At 44.8% G+C, this 23,494-nt stretch overlaps 1 protein-coding gene across 1 annotated transcript in view; it reads right to left on the reverse strand.

Moving 5' to 3' along the window:
• The window catches only part of LOC124618647 (inter-alpha-trypsin inhibitor heavy chain H4-like), a 132,482-nt gene that overhangs the window by 100,932 nt on the left and 8,056 nt on the right, over nucleotides 1–23,494 (reverse strand). The window lies entirely within an intron of this gene.

Below are 23,494 nucleotides of genomic sequence, written 5' to 3' on the forward strand. Positions count from 1 at the left end.
CTTGACGGCAACACGATACATTCCAAGATGCTGTGTCAGGATTTCATGGCATGACCCAACTGAAATGTTACATTCTTCTGCAATTTTCGGACAGTCAGTATTCGATTGGCATGCACAGTTTCGTTGGCGTTCCTGAGATGAGCGTCGTCGGTTGACATCAAAGGACGTCCTGAATGAGGGTCATCTTTAACTTCCCTCCGGTCATTTTTAAACCGGCTTAAACACACATCACCACAGGCTACCTGCATCATTTGGTGTGTCTCTGCAAAGGTTTTCTTGAGTTTCATGCAAAATTTAATGCAGACACATTGCTCCTCTAATGCTGCCATCTCGAAATTCGCAAACTGTGCTACACAGCTTTCTGCCCAACAATAATTGACATACAACAATGAAACTTCCGGCAGTTACACATTAAACACAGGTATGTGCAAGGATGCCAACCGCATTTCGCTCCAGCACATCATTGGCGAGAAATTAGTAATGACCAAGGCCGCACAGACGTGGCTGAAGCTGATTGAGAAGGGTAGAAAAGGCGTAGACATCGACCACAGACGACAATGTCCAGGCAAAGGGGGAACTGATTTTCAACAACTGCATGTTTTCCAACGACAAGGATCTTCACACAGCTTTCTCGAAAGCCTCCATGGCCAAGGAGTTGACTTCTGTCGCCAAGGAATTGTACGATTGGTAGAATGTTCCGGCCATTGCTAACAGAGACTTGAAGGCCCAACGTAACCGACCGACCGCCGTGTCATCCTCACGCACAGACGTCATTGAATGCGTTTATGTAGGGGCCACACCGCTCTCCTGGGCGTTGTCAGTTTTCGTGACTGGAGCCGCCACTTCTCAGTCAAGTAGATTCTCGATTTGCTGGATGCACCCCGCTTGCCAACAGCGCTCGACAGAGCAGACGGTCACCCATCCAAGTCTTAGCCTAGCCCAACAGCACTTAATTTCGGCGATCTGACGGGAAGCCGCGTTACCACTGCAGGCCGTTGGCAAGCTTGGTGACTATGCTGAAAATTTGTGTCACATATCTGGCTCACATTCAATTGCAATGCAGCATTCAAAAAAGTATCAAAAATGGTTCAAATGGCTCTGAGCACTATGGGACAACTTCTGAGGTCATCAGTCCCCTACAACTTAGAACTTATTAAACCTTACTAACGTAAGGACATTACACACATCCATGCCCGAGGCAGGATTCGAGCCTGCGACCGTAGCGGTCGGACGGTTTCAGACTGTAGCGCCAAGAACCGCTCGGCCACCCCGGACGGCAAAAAAAGGTATCCTGGCCTGTCATAACAATGTGTAACGTATTTTTTGATGTCCCCTCGTAAGACTCATCAGCTTTGTTTTGACCTGCAAGACAGGTTTTAAATTGCCGACCACTTGAACACTAACGACAAATTCTCTGTAGCAATCAGACTGCATGCAGACAAATTCCGAGATCCAAGCACTGGTAGACTGGAAGACGTACACCACTACGAGTCAATACACCACCTCCTACTGATTCATTGTATCCTCCATAGAAATCTCCAAAAAGGTAAAGAAAGGAAACATGTTTCAAAGCTACGGTGTCGAGTATCATGCGAAAATCAAGACACTTCAATTTTTCAAGGAGATAAATGTACTTTTCAATTTATAATTAAATCTCTCCAAGGCTATCTTTTCCATTAAACATTAGCTCCAGTTAGCTGAAAACTCTACGATCTAATACGAGGTCTCCGCATATCAATCACGTGTGCGTTCACTGACCGGGAAAATGTGCCTACAAAAACCAGAAAAACTGATCGGAATCCCAAGCCGGCACACGGAATGTAGCTAAAAAGATCTTGTTGTTTTTCTGCGCTAGAAAAAGAAGTGTGTTGATCACTATTGATCGTTAAATGTTGAGGTAAAATGTGGAAATAGTCAGGTGATAACAGTCATAGGATACCGATATTAACATATACAGGTTGCGGTAGTATCGCGTACACAAGCTATAAAAGGGCCGTCCATTGGCGGAGCTGTCGTCTGTACTCAGGTGATTCACATGAAAATGTTTCCGACGTGATTCTGGCCGCACGACGGGAATTACCAGACTTTGTTATCGAATGATAGTTGGATGTAGACGCTTGGGACATTCCATTTCGGAAATCGTTAGGGAATTCGATATCCTGTCATCCATCGTGCCTAGAGTTTGCCGATAATAACAAGTATGAGGCATTACTTCTCACCACAGACATTTCAGCGGCCAACGGCCTTCATTTAACGACCGAGAGCTGTGGTGTTTGCACCGGCCGAGGTGGGCGAACGGTTCTAGGCGCTACAGTCTGGAACCGCGCGACCGCTGTGGTCGCAGGTTCGAATCCTACCTCGGGCATGGATGTGTGTGATGTCCTTAGGTTAGTTAGGTTTAAGTGGTTCTAAGTTCTAGGGGACTGATGACCTCAGAAGTTAAGTCCCATAGTGCTCAGAGCCATTTGAACCATATGTGCTGTTTGCGTTGAATTGTCACTGCTAAAAGACAAGCAACACTGCTTGAAATAACCGCAGAAATCAATGAAGAATGTACGACGAAATTATCACTTAGGACAGTGTGGGGAAATTTGGCGTTAGTGCGCTATGGATACAAACTGTCGATGCGAGTGCCTTTGCTAGCAGCATGACATCGCCAGCATCACCTCATTTGGGCTCATGACCGTATCGGTTGGCCCTAGATGACTGAAAAACCGTGACCTGGTCAGATAGGTCTCGATTCCAGTTTTTAAGAGCTGATGGCAGAGTTCGAGTGTGCCACAGATTCCATGAAGTCATGAACCCAAGTTTCCAACAAGGCACCGCCAAGCTAATGGTGGCTGCATAATGGTGTTGGCTGTGTTTACATGGAATGGATTTGGGTGCTCTGGTATAACTGAACTGATCATTGACTGGAAATGGTTATGTTGGGAACATGGAGACCATTTGCGGTCATTCATTGACTTCATTTCCCAACCATATCACTGCACCGCAGTTGTTCGCGATTGGTTTGAAGAACATTCTGGACAGTTCGAGCGAATGGTTTGGCCACCCAGATCACCCGACATGAATCCCATGGAACATTTAAGGGACATAATCGAGAGCTCAGTTCGTGCACAAAATCCTGCATCGACAACACTTTCACAATTATGGACGGCTGTAGATGCACAATGGCTCAATATTTCTGCAGGGGACTTCCAATGACTTGTTGAGTCATTGGAGAAAGGAGGTCCTACATGATATTAGGGGGTATCCCGTGACTTTTGTCACCTCATTATATATATTTTTAATATTTTTAATTTGTTAGCTTTTATTTAGGTATATGAATAAACACACGTGGGTAGATCTCCGAAACTGCTAGTCTGCGTCAGCTTCTTCCTCTTTACGTTTTTGACACCTGACGACCTGGTTAAGTTGGGCCACCTTCGTTTCTTCTGGTCTTTACCCTTGTCAAATATTCTTTCATTCTCATTCTTTGCAACCTTCTTCGCTCTTCTGGCCGTGATGATTTCTCTCTAGGTATAATTATGTGCTGGAAATCTATGACGGTCTGATTTTTTAAATTTGAAAGTCATTCGTGCAAATCTCTGTTTCCTATATTCCCATTTCTTCCAGATCCCTTTGTACCTCTTAGATCCAGCGCACTTTGTTTCTCATATCCGTAAGAAACTGTATTATCTGATGTCCGAACATCCCCTGGTCCATTCTAAGGATGTGTTGAGGAACATTTTTTTTTTCTTTTCCTGATAGTGTCCGTGATTTTCTCTATCTGGTTCTCTAGTGGCTAGCTTGGTACCTCTGGATCACGGGATCACGGGTTCGATTCCCGACCGGGTTGGGGATTTTCTCTGCCTGGGGACTGAGTGTTTGTGTTGTCCCCATCATTCCATCACCATCATTCGTGACAGTGGCTAGATTGGACTGTGTAAAAAATTGGACTGAGTAAAAATTGTGGCTTTGTACTGGCGCAGTTGAGCGCCCCACAAACCAAACATCATCATCATCATCATCATCTGTCTGGTTCTTAGTTTGCTCGGCTTCTACATTGACCGCTTCCTGTTCCTTGGGGTTTTTGTATCCTTCCGAGAATTCTTCGTTCCACAAGTTCTAGCCTCCAAAGTAACCCATGGTAAGTTTGTGTGCTACATTCATCTCTTTTATTCGTGTAACCATTGCTTCTTTTTCTATCAGACCAGTTCCTGTCCAGTCTCCTATATACACTACTGGCCATTACAATTGCTACACCACGAAGGTGACGTGCTACAGACGCGAAATTTAACCGACAGGAAGAAGATGCTGTGACATGCAAATGATTAGCTTTTCACAGCATTCACACATGGTTGGCGCCGGTGGCGACACCTACAACGTGGAGACATAACGAAAGTTTCCAACAGATTTCTCATACACAAACAGCAGTTGGCCGGCGTTGCCTGGTGAAACGTTGTTGTGATGCCTCGTGTAAGGAGGAGAAATGCGTACCATTGTGTTTCCGAATTCGATAAAGGTCGGATTGTAGCCTATCGCGATTGCGGCTTATCGTATCGCGACATTGCTGCTCGCGTTGGTCGAGATCCAATGACTGTTAGCAGAATATGGAATCGGTGAGTTCAGGAGGGTAATACAGAACGCCGTGCTGGATACCAACGGCCTCGTATCACTAGCAGTCGACATGACACCCATCTTATCCGCATGGCTGTAACGGATCGTGCAGCCACGTCTCGATCCCTGAGTCGACAGATGGGGAAGTTTGCAAAACAACAACTATCTGCACGAACAGTTCGACGACTTTTGCAGCAGCATGGACTATCAGCTGGAGACCATGGCTGCGGTTACCCTTGACGCTGCATCACAGACAGGAGCGCCTGCGATGGTGTACTCAACGACGAATCTGGGTGCACGAATGGCAAAACATCATTTTCTCGGATGAATCCAGGTTCTGTTTACAGCATCATGATGGTCGCATCCGCGTTTGGCGACATCGCGGTGAACGCACATTGGAAGCGTGTATTCGTCATCGCCATACTGGCATATCACCCGGCGTGATGGTATGGGGTGCCATTGGTTACACGTCTCGTACACCTCTTGTTCGCATTGATGGCACTTTGAACAGCCGACGTTACATTTCAGTTGTGTTACGACCCGTGGCTCTACCCTTCATTCGATCCTTGCGAAATCCTACATTTCAGCAGGATAATGCACGACCGCATGTTGCAGGTCCTGTACGGGCCTCTCTGGATACAGAAAATGTTCGACTGCTGCCCTGGCCAGCAATTCTCCAGATCTGTCACCAGCTGAATACGTCTGGTCAATGGTGTCCGAACAACTGGCTCGTCACAATACGCCAGACACTACTCTTGATGAACTGCGGTATCGTGTTGAAGCTGCACGGGTAGCTGTACCTGTACACGCCATCCAAGCTCTGTTTGACTCAATGCCCATGCGTATCAAGACCGTTATAACGGCCAGACGTGGTTGTTCTGGGTACTGATTTCTCAGGATCTGTGCACCCAAATTGCGTGAAAATGTAATCACATGTCAGTTCTAGTTTAATATATTTGTCCAATGAATACCCGTTTATCATCTGCATTTCTTCTTGGTGTAGCAATTTTAATGGCCAGTAGTGTATTTATCCCTCCACCTTGTGAATTTTTCCTTCTTCTATCGTCATTCATATAGAATCTCAAAAAAATGGCTCTAACCACTATGGGACTGAACATCTGAGGTCATCAGTCCCCTAGACTTAGAACTACTTAAACCTAACTAACCTAAGGACATCACACACATCCATGCCCGAGGCAGGATTCGAACCTGCGACTGTATCAGCAGCGCGGTTGCGGACTGAAGCGCCTATAACCGCTCGGCCACAGCGGCCGGCAGATCGAGGATCTGTCTTGATGTTTGTTACATATCGTGTCTTCTCGATAGACATCTGTAGGTCTGTTTTAGCCATTCGTCTCTGTAGCTGCGTTTTCTGCCGGCCGCGGTGGTCTAGCGGTTCTAGGCGCTCAGTCCGGAACCGCGCGACTGCTACGGTCGCAGGTTCGAATCCTGCCTCGGGCATGGATGTGTGTGATGTCCTTAGGTTAGTTAGGTTTAAGTAGTTCTAAGTTCTAGGGGACTGATGACCACAGATGTTAAGTCCCATAGTGCTCAGAGCCATTTGAACCATTTTTGCGTTTTCTGTCTAATTTCTTGTGCAACATATGGTACCTGTAGTAATTATTTAAATCAAATAAAAACATCAGTTTCACGTTTATTTTCTATCACCATGAGAGTAGACAGATAGACTGAGTTTCTTTGTGTAGTCACACGAAGGTGGGCTCATAACCACTTGCAGATCGTCATGGTGATCGAAACCAGCAGCGTTAATCGAAGATAAAAATGAAACTGGTGCTGTTACTCGATTCCAAGTTTTCTGTCTGTCTATCAAAATTCGTATTTTGCTGCTCATGTGGTGTTATAGAGGGTATGAGGTGTATAAGTGCAGATATTTCTATTGATAACTGAGGACAGTGTACTGAACGACATAACATAAGTGTTAACTTCAATTGCAGACTAATAATTATAGCTATTACGAGTAGTATGTTTTTAGGTTGGGTAATACGTCCAAGTACTCTTGGCACAACCAAGCCATTAATGTTTATTTTCCCCTGGTCAGTAGGTCAGGTATTGAAGTATTGAAGTGTGGATGCATGGACACAATACGGTCAGTCTATACTGACAGGCGTAGTCCACTTCGGGGGCAGATGCTACCATGCAGGAAACATCAATAACGTGATGACTGTGTGGGAAGACTGTTACTCACAGAGAAAAAATACTAACATACTGAAATGGAACATATCAAGGCACTGATTATCAGAATAACTATAGGTATACCCCTAATACATTGCATTTCCAACGACAATGTGCATCTTCTGTCAAATCATATCTACTGTGGTATGGCCAATGGAATGAATTTTTTCTGTCTGGCGATCTCTATTAGTCGAATATCCTTGACGAATTTTCTCAAAGGATCAATGACGCCTAGCAAATCGTTAACGCTTTTATATGTGTTTGTTCACTCACAAATTAAGACACAGTGTGATATACAGGTCAAATATACTACTACCTACACAAAACAATAGTCGTAATGATGGCATCCGAACACACACACGTCTCAATCGTTATTATAAACACACAACGTTTGTCTGCCAACAACATAAGCTGTTCGCTCTAATTGCATATGCAGACATCGCCAGTTGCCTCACATTAACGTTTTCAAACGTCCCTTCAATCAAAATTTTTGTAAACTGAAAAACGTGTTTCGCTAGACATACCTATATGTTAAAAATACCTACAAAACATGTATAGTTTCTTCGACATGTTAGTTAGTATCCCGAAATCGTTGTCGTTCTTTGAAAGTGTCTCCATTTATTCAAGTCAATATCTTTCGAAACATTATGTCGATGACTCCTCGTAGTATTAAGAAAAAGAGTAAACGTCAACACACGAAACTAAATGTTTGCAACACTTTCTCATAAAGTGACTCGAAGATAATACTGTTACACGATCATCAATAGTCATACCTACACTACCATTTTCATATTTAAATAAACATCTTGTCTTCAGACAAGGTTATATCAACATTTGCTACTGTATGTATTCACATACGTATACGAGTAGTTTCAATTCTGAATATATGTTAGTTTAAGAGTTGCTTATTTACATATGTGCTGTGATATGGTTCAAATGGCTCTTAGCACTATGGGACTCAACTGCTGTGGTCATCAGTCCCCTAGAACTTAGAACTACTTAAACCTAAGTAACCTAAGGACATCACACACATCCATGCCCGAGGCAGGATTCGAACCTGCGACCGTAGCAGTCGCACGGTTCCGGACTGCGCGCCTAGAACCGCGAGACCACCGCGGCCGGCTGCTGTGATATGAATGATACACATAATTTAAGAGGTAAGAAACATGTGCATATTGGATCTTCCTTCGTTCGGATAATTCTTGAGGCGGTATCTGATTCGAAGCTGTTTTCAAATGTTTATTTCTTTTTGTAAGAAAGTTTCTAGTATATTGTAATAATGACGATTAACTTTTAAAAATAATTTCCATGCAGTTTACTAAGCGTTCCGATGCATAGCTGAAATTTGCGAGGTGTCTAACCAAAGTAGATTGGAATCTTCGACGTAGCTCAGTTTCTCAAGTTTCCTCGGTTTTAAGTCAAGACTAAAAACACAGTATGTACTCTATATTAAAACATCGTTAAATTGTTACTAACCCTTGAGATAAAATCTCCACCATGAAGCGCCGCTATACATAACATCTCTATGCATTGACGTACAGCTGTCAACAGACAAGATGTAAAGTGCCGTAAAACTGTTTGAGAAAAATAAAACAAAGTACGAGTAACACCTGTCTGTTTTAAAATATTATTGCACTGTTTTAAGACACCAAATCACATCAAAATGTGCAAACAGAAGTAGAGTAATTTCTCTCTTCCAGGATCTAGTTAGTCAAGACCTTGTCAGTTTCAGTACATTCCTTAGATCTGATCACACAAGTACATCGTCCAAGACCGATGATGAACATGGATGATCATTATGGATGATTATCATGGATGTCCACTATGGATGACCATCAAGGCCTAACCAAAATCTTCATGGGCAACCATCATCACCATGGATGACCAATGATGGTGGATGAAGTACGACAGATGATGGCTGCATTATTGTCCAATACTATCCGTTTTCCGTCTTCCTTTACATACACGCTTCTGATACATTCATTTTGATGTCATCAACCACCTGGTACCTTCCTCTTACTCTGTTGCTGTTTCGATTTCCCACTCCTTCCACTGCTTGATTTATTATGCAGTCTCTTCTCATCCATTGTACTAGTCAGTTTCTTTTTCTTTACTTAACTGTTTCCGGTATTTGTCTTTCCTCATTCAGTCTGTGTAAAAAACCTCGTTCCATATTTTGCCTGTCAGTTTCAGACGTTCCAATCTTTTCCAAATCCACACCTCAAAAGTCTAAACATTTCTTCGCTCACCGTTACAGTGTCCATGTTTCGGCATCATTCATGGTAACACTCCACATCTAACTCTATGCTAAACACTTAATCAATCTTTCCCTTTATTGTTTATTTAATGGACCACATAAAATACTCCGTCCTCTAAGAAACATTTGTTTTTTAAGGGGAGCCGGAGGTGGTCAAATCCAAAAAATTACGATTTTTTTTGCTACCGAAAATTAATTGGAACATTCCTCTTTAATGTAAACTTTGAATTATTGTTCTACTCGCCCTAGAAGTGGAGTTATTACCATTTTTCCCCACGCCTGCAGAGGAAATGGGCGGCCGCTGAATGCATCTAACACCCTCTCGTGACTTCGTGGCGAACTGCTTGGGATTTTCTCGGCCTGTTACGCATACAGCGCCTTATGTTACGCATACAGCGAGTGTGCAAGGATTGTAGTTGAAAAGTTGGAATGCATTGGGCATGTGCAAAAGCGTATGGGTGCACGGCTTCGAAGGCTCAAACAAACTTTGGGTTCAAGTAAGCTCAGTGATGGAAAGACAATAGGAGGGAGAGGCAGGCTTACTGATGACGTGATTGAACGTCTACAGAGATACTATGGGTATGCTATAAGGCAAAATACTAGTAATGTTAGTGACATGCGAAAAGCAGTGGGGGCATTGTTCCTTCATACTGCCTCTTCCAATGAATACCCTCAATACAGCCTATGCCCAAAAGATTCCTGGTGCAAATATAATGCAAAAAAGGACTATGATCACAAACATGGTTTGCCAGCAGCTGTGATAAATGCAGTAAAACCAATTTTTCATGACTTAGCACATCCAGGATTGTTACACAAATGTCTACACGGAAAGACGCAGAATCCTAATGAGAGCGTAAACAATTTGATTTGGAAAGTGATTCCTAAAAGGGTGTTTGTAAGCATAAAAACACTGCACTTTGGCATTTATGATGCAATAGCAACCTACAACCAAGGGAACAGTGTGAAGTGTGAAGTTCTGAAGGCATTAGGATTTACAGTTGGGGTGAACACTGTACGAGCACTAAGAAATATTGACAGAGAAAGGATAAGAGGAGCAGAAAGAAGAGAAAGGCATATGAAGTATGATGGAACAACAGGCCAGAAAAGAAGACAGAAGAGGAATCTTTTGGAGGATGAAGAAGAAGACCCTGATAATCCATCCTATAGTGCAGGAACGTATTGAGAAACTTTGATAGCCATTTCCCGTAAATTAGAATTTTTCGAATATAAGGAACATTTTCTCAAAATCCACTCAAGTTAGAGTGATGAATTTTTATACAGCACGCCTAGTGGTCAAACTTACATTGTAACACAGCCATTTGGCAATATGTTCAGTAGTTTCACTTCAGTTTAATTATAAAGCAATTATTTGTAAAAAATATTGGGTCGTTAATAAAAAAAATAATTGGAAGGAAACTAGAAAAGATACTCCAAAATCCCTCTGTCATAACTGCAATACTAAACCACTCTATATGTAAAAAAAATTCAAATTTTTCTATTTGGTAGTTTATTCATAAATGTTCCTCAAACTTAATGATTTTAACATGGGCAGCATAGGCACCTCCGGCTCCCCTTAATAGATATTCTTGTTTTGATTTCATTGTGTGTCATACTACTCGTTATTTTGCATGCTAGGTACCGGTACCTGAAGTTAGCATCTTGTTCTGTTAACTCATCGAAATTGTCTGCTCTCATCTTCCATGTTTGCCTTCTAAAAACCACTGCCTTAGTCTTATTCACATTTATCTTCATTCTGCATTCCTCGCAGCTGGTGTTAATTTCTCTTAACATATTGTTAGTTGCATTTTCACTTATTAATACCATGCCATTAGCAAATCGTGTATCTTTGATTATCCTTCCTACTATTTGACATTGCTCTCCTGTTGTAGACAGTTTGTATCTAAATCTTCTGAATAGATATTAAACCACTAGGTAAAACTAACAGTCTTCTCTACCCGCTCCCCCAATTTTAAGTTCTCCTATCATCTCACCTCTCAGCTTTAATTTTGTGTCATCTCATCTCATTTCTTATCCTTAATTTAGTGTCATGCATAGATCGATTATTAGGCTCCTTTCTTTTCAGCTAGTTCCAGTTTGCTTCAGGCTGTTTAACTGTTTAATCCACTGAACTCTATCAGAAGCATTTTCCAACTCATCAGTGGCTGTACCAACTGCCCTACCCTCCCGTAGGTGCCTTTCCGCTGCTATTCTAACGGACAAACTACGTGTCATGTACATTTGTCCTTTCTAAAGCTGATCTTTTCTCATACATTTCTCTCTTAAGCTTAATAAATTTTTGCCGAATGAGAAATCAAATTTATTTTCTATTTACGCTGTATTTATTTAGGCATCTACTTCCTCACACTAGTTCGAGTTTTTAAGCTATTTTCGAGTATTTAGCTGTATAAAAAGCACATTATATCACAAAAACAAAACGGGAATACGATAGTGCCAACGTGACTTAATGAAAAATACGAGTAGTTACTTAGGTAAAGTTGGCGCACGTTTGAAAATGACATCGTATTCGTATGAAGTACTTGCGATCATTTCGGTTTACAAATTGTACTGTTTTGTAGATAGTATGAATTGTAAACCAGAAATAAACGGACGTACATCATGTGAATATGCTGCCATTTTCGTACGTGCGGCACCTGGCTGTGGCGAATAGGCGAATGACAACAGCTGAAGTCTGGGCACAACTTGCAGCCAAAGTGTCATTAAGAACCGTTGTCAATAGAGCACTGGAAGCCGGGTTGAGATCTCGAGTTACCATACGCCACTTTCCTCTGATACCTACCACAGACAACAGGGTGTTGCGTGATGTGGGCACGAAGTAAAATGAGATAATGAGTAAAGTTGTGTGATGGTCATTGGTGAGTCTCGCTTTTTATTTGTAGCGGTCAGAGCGTACGTTGATGACCTGTTGAAGGGCAACAGGAAGTAGTGATTCCCGACACTAGATCTCTCTCCAACATTTGGAAACATGGTGCTCGAAGATATTGGTTATAAAGGGCGGCTAAAGCTTGGTAGGCTGTCAAATGAAGACGAGATTGATGGGAAAAGTAATTAAGCTCTTTATGCTTTCAAAAGTATTCGTCATAATTGACAATACATTTACACCACAGTGAGACAGGACGGTCAGTGCCTCCATGGAAAAATGTTGACGGTTGTCTATGGATCATCGTCCGACGCAAACGGTCAGCCAAGAATGTCTTTCTTCGGGGCTCCAAAAACATGGAAGTCGCAAGGTGAGGGAACGGGACTGTATGGAGGACGTGTAAGACCTTGCCAGCGAAACTTCTGCTGTGTACTCGAAACAACTGCGATGCAAAAGTTTCGCTAGGAAACACTTAAACATTCTCCATACAGTCCCGATCTCTCCCAAGATGTCGGATGAAGATGTGTGTAATCGTGGTTCCGCAGGCAACCACAAACGTTTCTCCATGAAGGAAGTGACCGCCTTTCTCACAGGGGCGTAAATGTATTAACAGGTATGGCTATTACTTTTAAAAATAAACTTTACTCAATTTTTTCCATCTGTCTCGTTTTCATCTGGTTGCTCCTGATATGAGCGTGAGTCAATAAATAAGTCGTAAGCTCGAACTGAGACATCCTTTTCAACATATTCCTCTTATAAATTTTAAACGCTTATCCCATCGCTTGACAAAGCGTTAAAAGCTTACGGAATAGACTTCATGTGGCACCGTTCGCATGTAACGTATTACCTCTCTGGATATAACAAATTTACTTGGTTCCTTCAATTGCTGCAACCCGCGAGACCGAAGTGTCCTGGGGGCAACGAAATACTCCCTACATGGAGAACAACATGCCATCACCGGATAATAGCTGAGTGGTCAGCGTGACAGACTGTCAATCCGAAGGGCCCGGGTTCGATTCCCGGCTGGGTCGGAAATTTTCTCCGCTCAGGGACTGGGTGTTGTGTTGTCCTAATCATCATCATTTCATCCCCATCGACGCGCAGGTCGCCGAAGTGGCGTCAAATCGAAAGACCTGCACCAGGCGAACGGTCTACCCGACGGGAGGCCCTAGCCACACGACATTTCCATTTTTACATGATAACCAGGGCACCCAGGAGGCGTTTGTGACTTTTTTTGTCCTCTACTGAATTCCTGTACCCAATTTAAATTTATACAGGACGAATTTCGCTATGGACGTGCTCTGCGAACAGTTCTTTAGCTGACAAAAATCATGTTGTTCTACTCGGGCACACATTCATAGTTCACCTGCCATCTCGGTCTGACTGTACATCATTAATCATTGGCCGCAGAATACTGTGTGTCGTTTACCCTCCACGCGACCATGTGCTGCCGCCTTCTAGATAAGTAAGGCGCGATATGCCGTATTCTCGCGTTCGGGTCTTCTGTAATGACACGCCGCCTCATATTAGGTGGAAAGCGAATAGGTCGATGACTGCGAGGTAGGCAACCCACATTGCTGCTGTGCGTGTCGTCTCAACTAGAATCCCTGTTAATGCGGTTTCCCTGAAGCAGCAGGCTTAAAACTATTAAAACTAAACTAAACTCCGTCCGAGGAGGCCTTGGAAGGCCCAACGGGACCGACCGGCTACCGTGTCATCCTCAGATCGCAGGCGTCACTGGATGCGGATATGGAGGGGCACGTGGTCAGCACACCGCTCTCTCAGCCGTATGTCAGTTTACGAGAGCGGAGCCGCTACTTCTCAATCAAGTATCTCCTCAGTTTCCCGCACACGGGCTGAGTGCATCCCGCCTGCCAACAGCGCTCGGCAGATCGGATGGTCACCCATCAAAGTGCTAGCCCAGCCCGACAGCGCTCAATTTCGGTGATCTGACGAGAACCGGCATTACCACTGCGGCAAGGCCGTTGGTCTTAAAACTATTACTACAGACAAATGTCGCATTCAGATGTTTTTCTTCCTATTGTGTTAAAAGATGAATGAAACAAGTGTCTGTGTCAGTCACTTTTTGTTTTATCCCACAACGTGTTTCGAGGGCTTACACCTGCATTTTCAGGTCGACAGGTGGATCAGTGGATTACTTCGCGTTTTTATTTGCTTGATGTAACCAGTTGTCTGTTTGAGCTTCATTTCGCTACAAATGAGCTATAATTAACACTTGTTAACGCGATACAGAATTACAAATTTTGAAGAATGGTAATGCTACCTACTGGATGTTCCAGCTGAATGAACCCTGGGGATAGTCATAAATATACATTTTCATCATTGGATGTCTCGCAAACACGAAAGAACAACATAAACAGTCCAGAAATTGCACAGATGTGGAAATACAGTCATGCAGATAGAGCATTCATTGCCAACTTACTTTGCCAATCAAATATAGAGATTTTGTACTCAAAAACCTTTACTCTTTACAAACTATTCGTTTAAGAATATACACACGCAGGGTGAATCAATTAAACCTTGCATCACGAATACTGCTGAAATGGAAGGTTAGCACCTTGATGTGCGATTTCACAGAATGATTGATAGTCGGGGGCTCGTATTGTTAGCCAATCAACGGAGTGTAATAATACTTATAAAGTGTATTTTTTATGCAAACATACCTTTTTTTAGATGGAACAATGCCTATTGACATTAACAAACTAAAAGTAAGGTAAATTTGAATGTCATTGGTGTTTGTTGCAGAATTCTAGTTCAATCCGTGTAAAAATGTCGTATTTTGAAAAGTTTCCACACTAACACTTGTACAATACCCGTGGCAGCACACACTAAAGAACGACACAAGTGTACACACTACGAGGTGCATTCAAGTTCTAAGGCCTCCGATTTTTTTTCTCCGGACTGGAAAGAGATAGAAACATGCGCATTGTTTTAAAATGAGGCCGCGTTCATTGTCAATACGTCCCAGAGATGGCAGCACCGTACGGCAGATGCAGTTTTACCGCCAGCGGCGAGAATGAGAACTGTTTTAAATACTTAAAATGGCGACGTTTTCCTTACTTGAATAGCGTGCAATCATTCGTTTTCTGAATTTGCGTGGTGTGAAACCAATTGGAATTCATCTACAGTTGAAGGAGACATGTGGTGATGGAGTTATGGATGTGTGGAAAGTGCGTTTGTTGGTGCGACAGTTTAATGAAGGCAGAACATCATGTGACAACAAACCGAAACAACCTCGGGCTCGCACAAGCCGGTCTGACGACATGATCGAGAAAGTGGAGAGTATTGTTTTGGGGGATCGCCGAATGACTGTTGAACAGATCGCCTCCAGAGTTGGCTTTTCTGTGGGTTCTGTGCACACAATCCTGCATGACGAACTGAAAACGCGAAAAGTGTAATCCAGGAGGGTGCCACGAATGCTGACAGACGACCACACAGCTGCCCTTGTGGCATGTTGCCAAGCAATGTTGACGCGCAACGACAGCACGAATGGGACTTTCTTTTCGTCGGTTGTGACAATGGACGAGACGTGGATGCCATTTTTCAATCCAGAAACAAAGTGCCAGTCAGCTCAGTGGAAGCACACAGATTCATCGCCACCAAAAAAATTTCGGGTAACCGCCAGTGCTGAAAAAATGATGGTGTCCATGTTCTGGGACAGCGAGGGCGTAATCCTTATCCATTGCGTTCCAAAGGGCACTACGGTAACAGGTGCATCCTACTAAAATGTTTTGAAGAACAAATTCCTTCCTGTACTGCAACAAAAACGTCCGGGAAGGGCTGTGCGTGTGCTGTTTCACCAAGACAACGCACCCGTACATCGAGCTAACGTTACGCAACAGTTTCTTCGTGATAACAACTTTGAAGTGATTCCTCATGCTCCCTACTCACCTGACCTGGCTCCTAGTGACTTTTGGCTTTTTTCAACAATGGAAGACACTCTCTGTGGCCGCACATTCACCAGCCGTGCTGCTATTGCCTCAGCGATTTTCCAGTGGTCAAAACAGACTCCTAAAGAAGCCTTCGCCGCTGCCATGGAATCATGGCGTCAGCGTTGTGAAAAATGTGTACGTCTGCAGGGCGATTACGTCGAGAAGTAACGCCAGTTTCATCGATTTCGAGTGAGTAGTTAATTAGAAAAAAAATCGAAGGCTTTAGAACTTGAATGCACCTCGTAGTTATGTGTATTCTGACCAGTAACGAGACAAGTGACCATCACAGGTTTTGTTCAAAATGACCACCGCCAGCGGCAATACACGCTTCCAGTCTGGTGTGGAACGACTGCTGCACATGTGCTAGCATTTCCGCGGAAATTTACGATCAGCCTGCAGTAATACGACGTTGCGTATCACCAGGTGTAGTCGCTACGTCCTTGTAGACAGCGTCTTTCAGATTTCCCCACAGAACGAAGTCTACAGCCGCCAAATCTGGGGAACGGGCCGGCCAAGGTACAGGTCATCTGAGTACAATCCAAAGATCTGGAAACAATTCATCAAGCCATGCTGTAGCACTTCGTGCACTTGGGCTGGGCAGCCATCATGTTGGTACGTCAGGTGCCTCCTAATCTACAAAGGAACGTCCCCTAGCGTCCTTGGAAGATGGTCTGTTAGGAGGCTGCGAACTTGTGCGCGTTCTGTGTTCTGTCTGTGAAAAACGGGCCTATGAGCTAGGTGATATAATCTCTGGACTGTAGATATTGCTGTTTCGTCTTTGTGTGTCATTCAAAGACAAGAATATATATTTAGGGTCCTTTCTGTTGTAACATCCTGAAAGCAGATTTATCATTCTTTAACATTTCAGTGCCATATTACGTTGACAAGTACTGATTATAGCTTATTGGTAGTGAAATGGGCCAACGGCCTTGTCGTAGTGGTAACCCCAGTTCCCGTCAGATCACCGAAGTTAAGCGCTGTCGCGATTGGCTAACACTTGGATGGGTGACCGTCCAGGTCTGTCGATTGCTGTTGGATATTGGGGTGCACTCAGCCCTTGTGAGACCAACTGAGGAGCTACTTGACTGACGAGTAGCGACACCAGTCACGAAAACTGACAACAGCCGGAGAGTTGTATGCTGACCACTCGCCCCTCCATAGCCGCATCCACGCCTAAGGGCTGTGGATGACACGGTGGCCGGTCGGTACCGTTGGGCCTTCATGGACTGTTCGGACGGTGTTTGTTCGGTTTTGTTTTGGTAGTGAAATGGAACTCAAAAAAGACAACTGGCTACACCCAGCAAATAAAAATGTAAAGTAACCCACTGAACGACCTGAAGATGAGGGTATAAGCACTCGAAATGCGTCGTGGGGGAAAATAAAAATGACTTACAGAGGTAGTTCTTTCATTTATCTTTAATGTCATGTAAAGTCGCGGATTCCAAACTACAGTCCGTCATCGACGACATAAAGCTATCGTATTAAGTGGCATCGAGGCTGCCTCCCTGTCATCATTTTGATGGTAGGTTGTTCAGCAGACGGTTATTCACTAGATGTACCACGGAGTGAAGCAACGAGAATTGGCTGGCACGCATCGCACGCCCAATGAAGTGAGGTGGGACGTATCAGCAACGCATAATTGATGGGTGACTCACATTTAGCACGAATGCTAAACTTTTTAACTTGTATTCAAAATTAAACACTAATATTGGAAACCTGATTAGTTTTCTCATATATCCCACAGCAACATCATCTGATGCAAAATAATTACCATACGCATGTAATTTATATTAAAACATGACACAGGTTTCCAGAATGAATCTTTCACTCTGAAGCGGCGTGTGCGCTGATTTAAAACTTCCTGGCAAACTACTGCGCAATGGACCAGGACTTGAAACTGGAACATTGCCTTTTCCAGGAAAACACTTTGAGCTATTTACATACGACTCATGCCACTCCCTCACACACTCATATATACACTCTGCTAAAACTAAACTGAACTCCGCCCGAACAGCCCATGAAGGCCGAACGGTACCGACTGGCCGCCGTGTCATCCTCAGCCCACAGGTGTCACTGGATGCCACTGAATGCGGAATCCGCCTGCTTAGCAGGGTGGTAACGTGCTCGCCTCCCATGCAGCGGGCTCGGGTTCGATTCCCGGCCGGGTTGGAGATATTCTCCGCTCGTGGACTAGTTGTTGTGTTGTCCTCAGCATCATTTCATCCTCATCATCAGCCACAAGTCGCCCAATGTGGCGCCGACTGAAATAAGACATGTACTTGGCGGCCGAACCCGAATGGGACCTCCCGGCTAACTATGCCATACTATCATTTCATTTCACTTCACTGGATGCGGATAGGGTGGGGGGGGGGGGGGGGGCATGTGGTCAGCACACAGCTCTCCCGACCGTATGGCAGTTTACGAGACATGAGTCGCCACTTCTCAATCAAGTATCTCCACACTTTGCCTCGCAAGGGCTGAATGCACCCCGCTTGCCAACGGCACTCGGCAGACCGGATGGTCACCCATACAAGTACTAGCCCAGCCCGACAGCACTTAACTTCGGTGATCTGACCGGAACTGGTATTACCACTGTGGCAATGCCGTTGCATAGTGCATAGTGGAAATTCATTCTAGAAACAATCTCGTAGACTGTGGCTAATATCCTTCCAGGAGGCTAGACCCGCATGGAATTCAGGAGCACTTATGTGAAGTTTGGAAAGTGGAAGAGAGATTTTAGAAAGAATGGAGCTCTGAGAGCGGGTCGTGATTTGTACCTAATAGCTCAGTCAGTAAGAGCATTGCCCTGGAAAGACAAAGATCTGGGTTCTTGTCCAGGACCATCACACAGTTTTAATCTCCTAGGAAGTTTCAGGGTAGTAAGCGTCAGATGCTCTTTAAGATTATTCGCCGATGATGCGGTTATCTATACCAAAGCAGCAACGCCAGAAGATAGTAGGAATTTGCAGAACGACCTGCAGAGAATTGATGAATGGTGCGGACTCTGGCAGTTTACCCTGAACGTAAATAAATGTAACATACTGCGCACACGTAGGAAAAGAAATCCACTACTGCACAGCTACACTATTGATGACAAACAGCTGGAGACAGCGTCTGCCGTAAAATATCCAGGCGTAACTATCCAGAGCGACCCTAAGTGGAATGACCATATAAAACAGATAGTGGAAGAAGCGGACACCAGACTCAGATTAATCGAAAGAATCTTAGGGAAAGTAACTCATCCACGAAAGAAGTGGCTTATAAGGCACTTGTTCGCCCGATTCGTGAGTATTGTTCATCTATGTGGGATCCCTATCTGGTAGAACTGATAGAGGTGATAGAGAAGATCCAACTAAGAACACATCGTTGAGCTGGCGAGAGGGCGTTACGGAGCTGCTAAACAAACTCCCCTGGTAGACGTTACAAGAGAGGCGTTGTGCATCACAGAGAGATTTACTACTGCAGTTTCGGGACAGTGCTTTTCAGGAGGAGTCGGACAACATACTACTTGAATGAGATTTTCACTCTGCAGCGGAGTGTGCGCTGATATGAAACTTCCTGGCAGATTATAAGTGTGTGCCGGACTGAGACTCGAACTCGGGACCTTTGCCTTTCGCGGGCAGGTGCTCTACCACCTGAGCTACCCAAGCACGACCCACGACCCGTCACCACAGCTTCAATTCTGCCAGTACCTCGTCTCCTACGTTCCGACATATTACTTACCCCCACATACATCTCGCGTATTGACCACGGGGAGAAAATTCGAGAAATTAGAGCCAATACAGGGGCTTACCGACAATCATTCTTCACACGCAGTATTCGAGAGTGGTACAGGGTTGGAGGGATCAGATAGCGGTACCGAAAGTACCCTCCGCCACACACCATTAGATGGTTTGCGAGTATGATGTAGATGTAGATGTATTGGTTGTCATTCAGCTACGTCTCCGTCACAATGAGTGCAGAGGAGGTAAAAACGAATGAAATACGGAAATGTGTCTGTTCTACCACCAATCAAGCTCATTTATCACTAGACCGCTGCATTTTGTGCGCGGTCGATGTTTAATGCTTAATGAATCTAAAGACAACGCAAGCACAAAAAGCTTATAGCCATACTCTAATACCTCCGCCCGCCCTGCTGCAGTATCGATATCGCCTTATTCGAGAACGCGGATCGTAATCATGTAAGTGTGTCAAGCGTGATCCGTGGTGGTGGGCGCCTCGTGTAAGGATGGAGACGTGGCCTGTGAAAACTGCTGCATTTGATAACGGTTAAGGACTTCAATACCAAATATGTGTGTTTTAAATTAGTTTCTGAAGTTTTATTATCGATGAGTTATTATGAAAGGCAGAATTTCGGCATTAGTGTGTCGTGTCTTCGAGGTAACCACCAGCCACGTCGTGACGGTTACCGAACCAACAAACATGGACCTTGTCGTAATACTGTGATCATTCGAGTTGAGACTTACACTGATCTGCCAGAAAATTATGACCACCGACCTATTGTCGACATAAACCTGTCCAGGCGATAGCCTGGCGAGGAATGATTGCTAGTCAGACACATACACGGTGCATGTAGTATAAGTCAGCGTGCTGTCCTTATGTAGAATGGGGAAGGCGCGTGATCTATCTGCGTTTGACCGAAGGCAGATTTTGATGGCCCGGAGGCTCGGCACGAGCATTTCGGAAACTGTACGACTTGTTGGGCTTACTTATACAGTGTGATCAAGCAATTATTTATTTCTAGTTTCTGCTACCAGTCACTTTTTATTTTATGTTTAGTCTAACATAATGCAGCGCGTTTCGGACATGTTCTGTCCATCTTCAGCCGTTTATACATACATACAAAGAAATGTTACTTAAAGTTAAACAGTCTTAATCTAGATTAATCTAGAACTCTTTGTCCATTGTTTGTTACTGTAGCGGCTGGTGTAGCATTTGGGCGGTAGGAGGGGAGCAGTGTATTGCTAGAAATCGAAATCAGTGATGTCTTCTGCTGGTTTTCTTTCTTGTGGTTGCCTATGCATGATATCACAGCCTGTGTAGGCTGCAGATAGATTTTCATGAGTTATGTGTTACGAAAATAGTGTGAAAGGCTTTTAAGACAGTTCATCGCTTACGGTTTCGTCATCTTGCTGCTTCAGTTGCATCATTGGTGTAATGGTGGAGCTGTTGAGTGACATTACACTATTGCACATTATACTTTGTCATCCTGTGTTGTGTGTATAACATCGAAGCAATTTGTACAGTGGCAATCAGTGACAAAACATAATGTGCAATAGTGTAATGTCAATCAACAGCCCCGCCATTACACCAGTGATGCAAGTGAAGCAGCAAGATGACGAAATCGTAAGTGATGAACTGTCATAAAAGCCTTTCACACTGTTTTCGGAACACATAAGTTATGAAAATCTATCTGCATCCTATACAGGCTGTGATATCATGCATAGTCAACCACAAGGAAGAAAACCAGCAGGAGACATCACTGATTTCGATTTCTATCCATACACTGCCCCCCTCCTTCCGCCCAAATGCCACACCAGCCGCTACAGTAACAAACAATGGACAAAGAGTTCTAGATTAATCTACACTCCTGGAAATTGAAATAAGAACACCGTGAATTCATTGTCCCAGGAAGGGGAAACTTTATTGACACAATCCTGGGGTCAGATACATCACATGATCACACTGACAGAACCACAGGCACATAGACACAGGCAACAGAGCATGCACAATGTTGGCACTAGTACAGTGTATATCCACCTTTCGCAGCAATGCAGGCTGCTATTCTCCCATGGAGACGATCGTAGAGATGCTGGATGTAGTCCTGTGGAACGGCTTGCCATGCCATTTCCACCTGGCGCCTCAGTTGGACCAGCGTTCGTGCTGGACGTGCAGACCGCGTGAGACGACGCTTCATCCGGTCCCAAACATGCTCAATGGGGGACAGATCCGGAGATCTTGCTGGCCAGGGTAGTTGACTTACACCTTCTAGAGCACGTTGGGTGGCACGGGATACATGCGGACGTGCATTGTCCTGTTGGAACAGCAAGTTCCCTTGGCGGTCTAGGAATGGTAGAACGATGGGTTCGATGACGGTTTGGATGTACCGTGCACTATTCAGTGTCCCCTCGACGATCACCAGGGTGTACGGCCAGTGTAGGAGATCGCTCCCCACACCATGATGCCGGGTGTTGGCCCTGTGTGCCTCGGTCGTATGCAGTCCTGATTGTGGCGCTCACCCGCACGGCGCCAAACACGCATACGACCATCATTGGCACCAAGGCAGAAGCGACTCTCATCGCTGAAGACGACACGTCTCCATTCGTCCCTCCATTCACGCCTGTCGCGACACCACTGGAGGCGGGCTGCACGATGTTGGGGCGTGAGCGGAAGACGGCCTAACGGTGTGCGGGACCGTAGCCCAGCTTCATGGAGACGGTTGCGAATGGTCCTCGCCGATACCCCAGGAGCAACAGTGTCCCTAATTTGCTGGGAAGTGGCGGTGCGGTCCCCTACGGCACTGCGTAGGATCCTACGGTCTTGGCGTGCATCCGTGCGTCGCTGCGGTCCGGTCCCAGGTCGACGGGCACGTGCACCTTCCGCCGACCACTGGCGACAACATCGATGTACTGTGGAGACCTCACGCCCCACGTGTTGAGCAATTCGGCGGTACGTCCACCCGGCCTCCCGCATGCCCACTATACGCCCTCGCTCAAAGTCCGTCAACTGCACATACGGTTCACGTCCACGCTGTCGCGGCATGCTACCAGTGTTAAAGACTGCGATGGAGCTCCGTATGCCACGGCAAACTGGCTGACACTGACGGCGGCGGTGCACAAATGCTGCGCAGCTAGCGCCATTCGACGGCCAACACCGCGGTTCCTGGTGTGTCCGCTGTGCCGTGCGTGTGATCATTGCTTGTACAGCCCTCTCGCAGTGTCCGGAGCAAGTATGGTGGGTCTGACACACCGGTGTCAATGTGTTCTTTTTTCCATTTCCAGGAGTGTAGATTAAGACTGTTTAACTTTAAGTTACATTTCTCTGTATGTATGTATAAACACCTGACGATGAACTGAACATGTTCGAAACGCGCTGCATTATGTTAGATTAAACATAAAATAAAAAAGAAACTAGAAATAAATAATTATCCCATACAGTCACGGTTCACAAACATAGCCACTATGGCAGAAAATAATTGTGAGAAAGCAAGTCTGTGCATGCTCCCGCAACCTGTAACTAATCCGGAACTTCTTGGCAGATTAAAAGTCTACTGGACTGGGACTCGAAACTACGACCTTTGCCTTTTGCAGGCAAGTACTCTACCGACTGACCTGCAGTCTGATTCACCAACGATTGCGGTCCACTCGGGTCGAGTGTTGCCAGTTCCAAGCAACATTTACGGTAAACGCATGAAGGAGCTTTGCGCTGCATGAAAGCGTGTATCTTGCAAGTTATGTCCCTCGCTTGATTCTGTAAATTTTTGTCGCTTACCACCATCATCCCCCACTACGAATCGCAACAAATGGGCTAAAAATTCAGTGAATAACTCGCTGCGATCACTTTTAATTCTCGCACTGGCAACTACGTTCATGGCAGATCTCTCAGGACACTACT

This window comes from Schistocerca americana, chromosome 1 (genome assembly GCF_021461395.2).
Source record: "Schistocerca americana isolate TAMUIC-IGC-003095 chromosome 1, iqSchAmer2.1, whole genome shotgun sequence".
NCBI classification, from domain to species: Eukaryota; Metazoa; Arthropoda; class Insecta; order Orthoptera; family Acrididae; genus Schistocerca; species Schistocerca americana.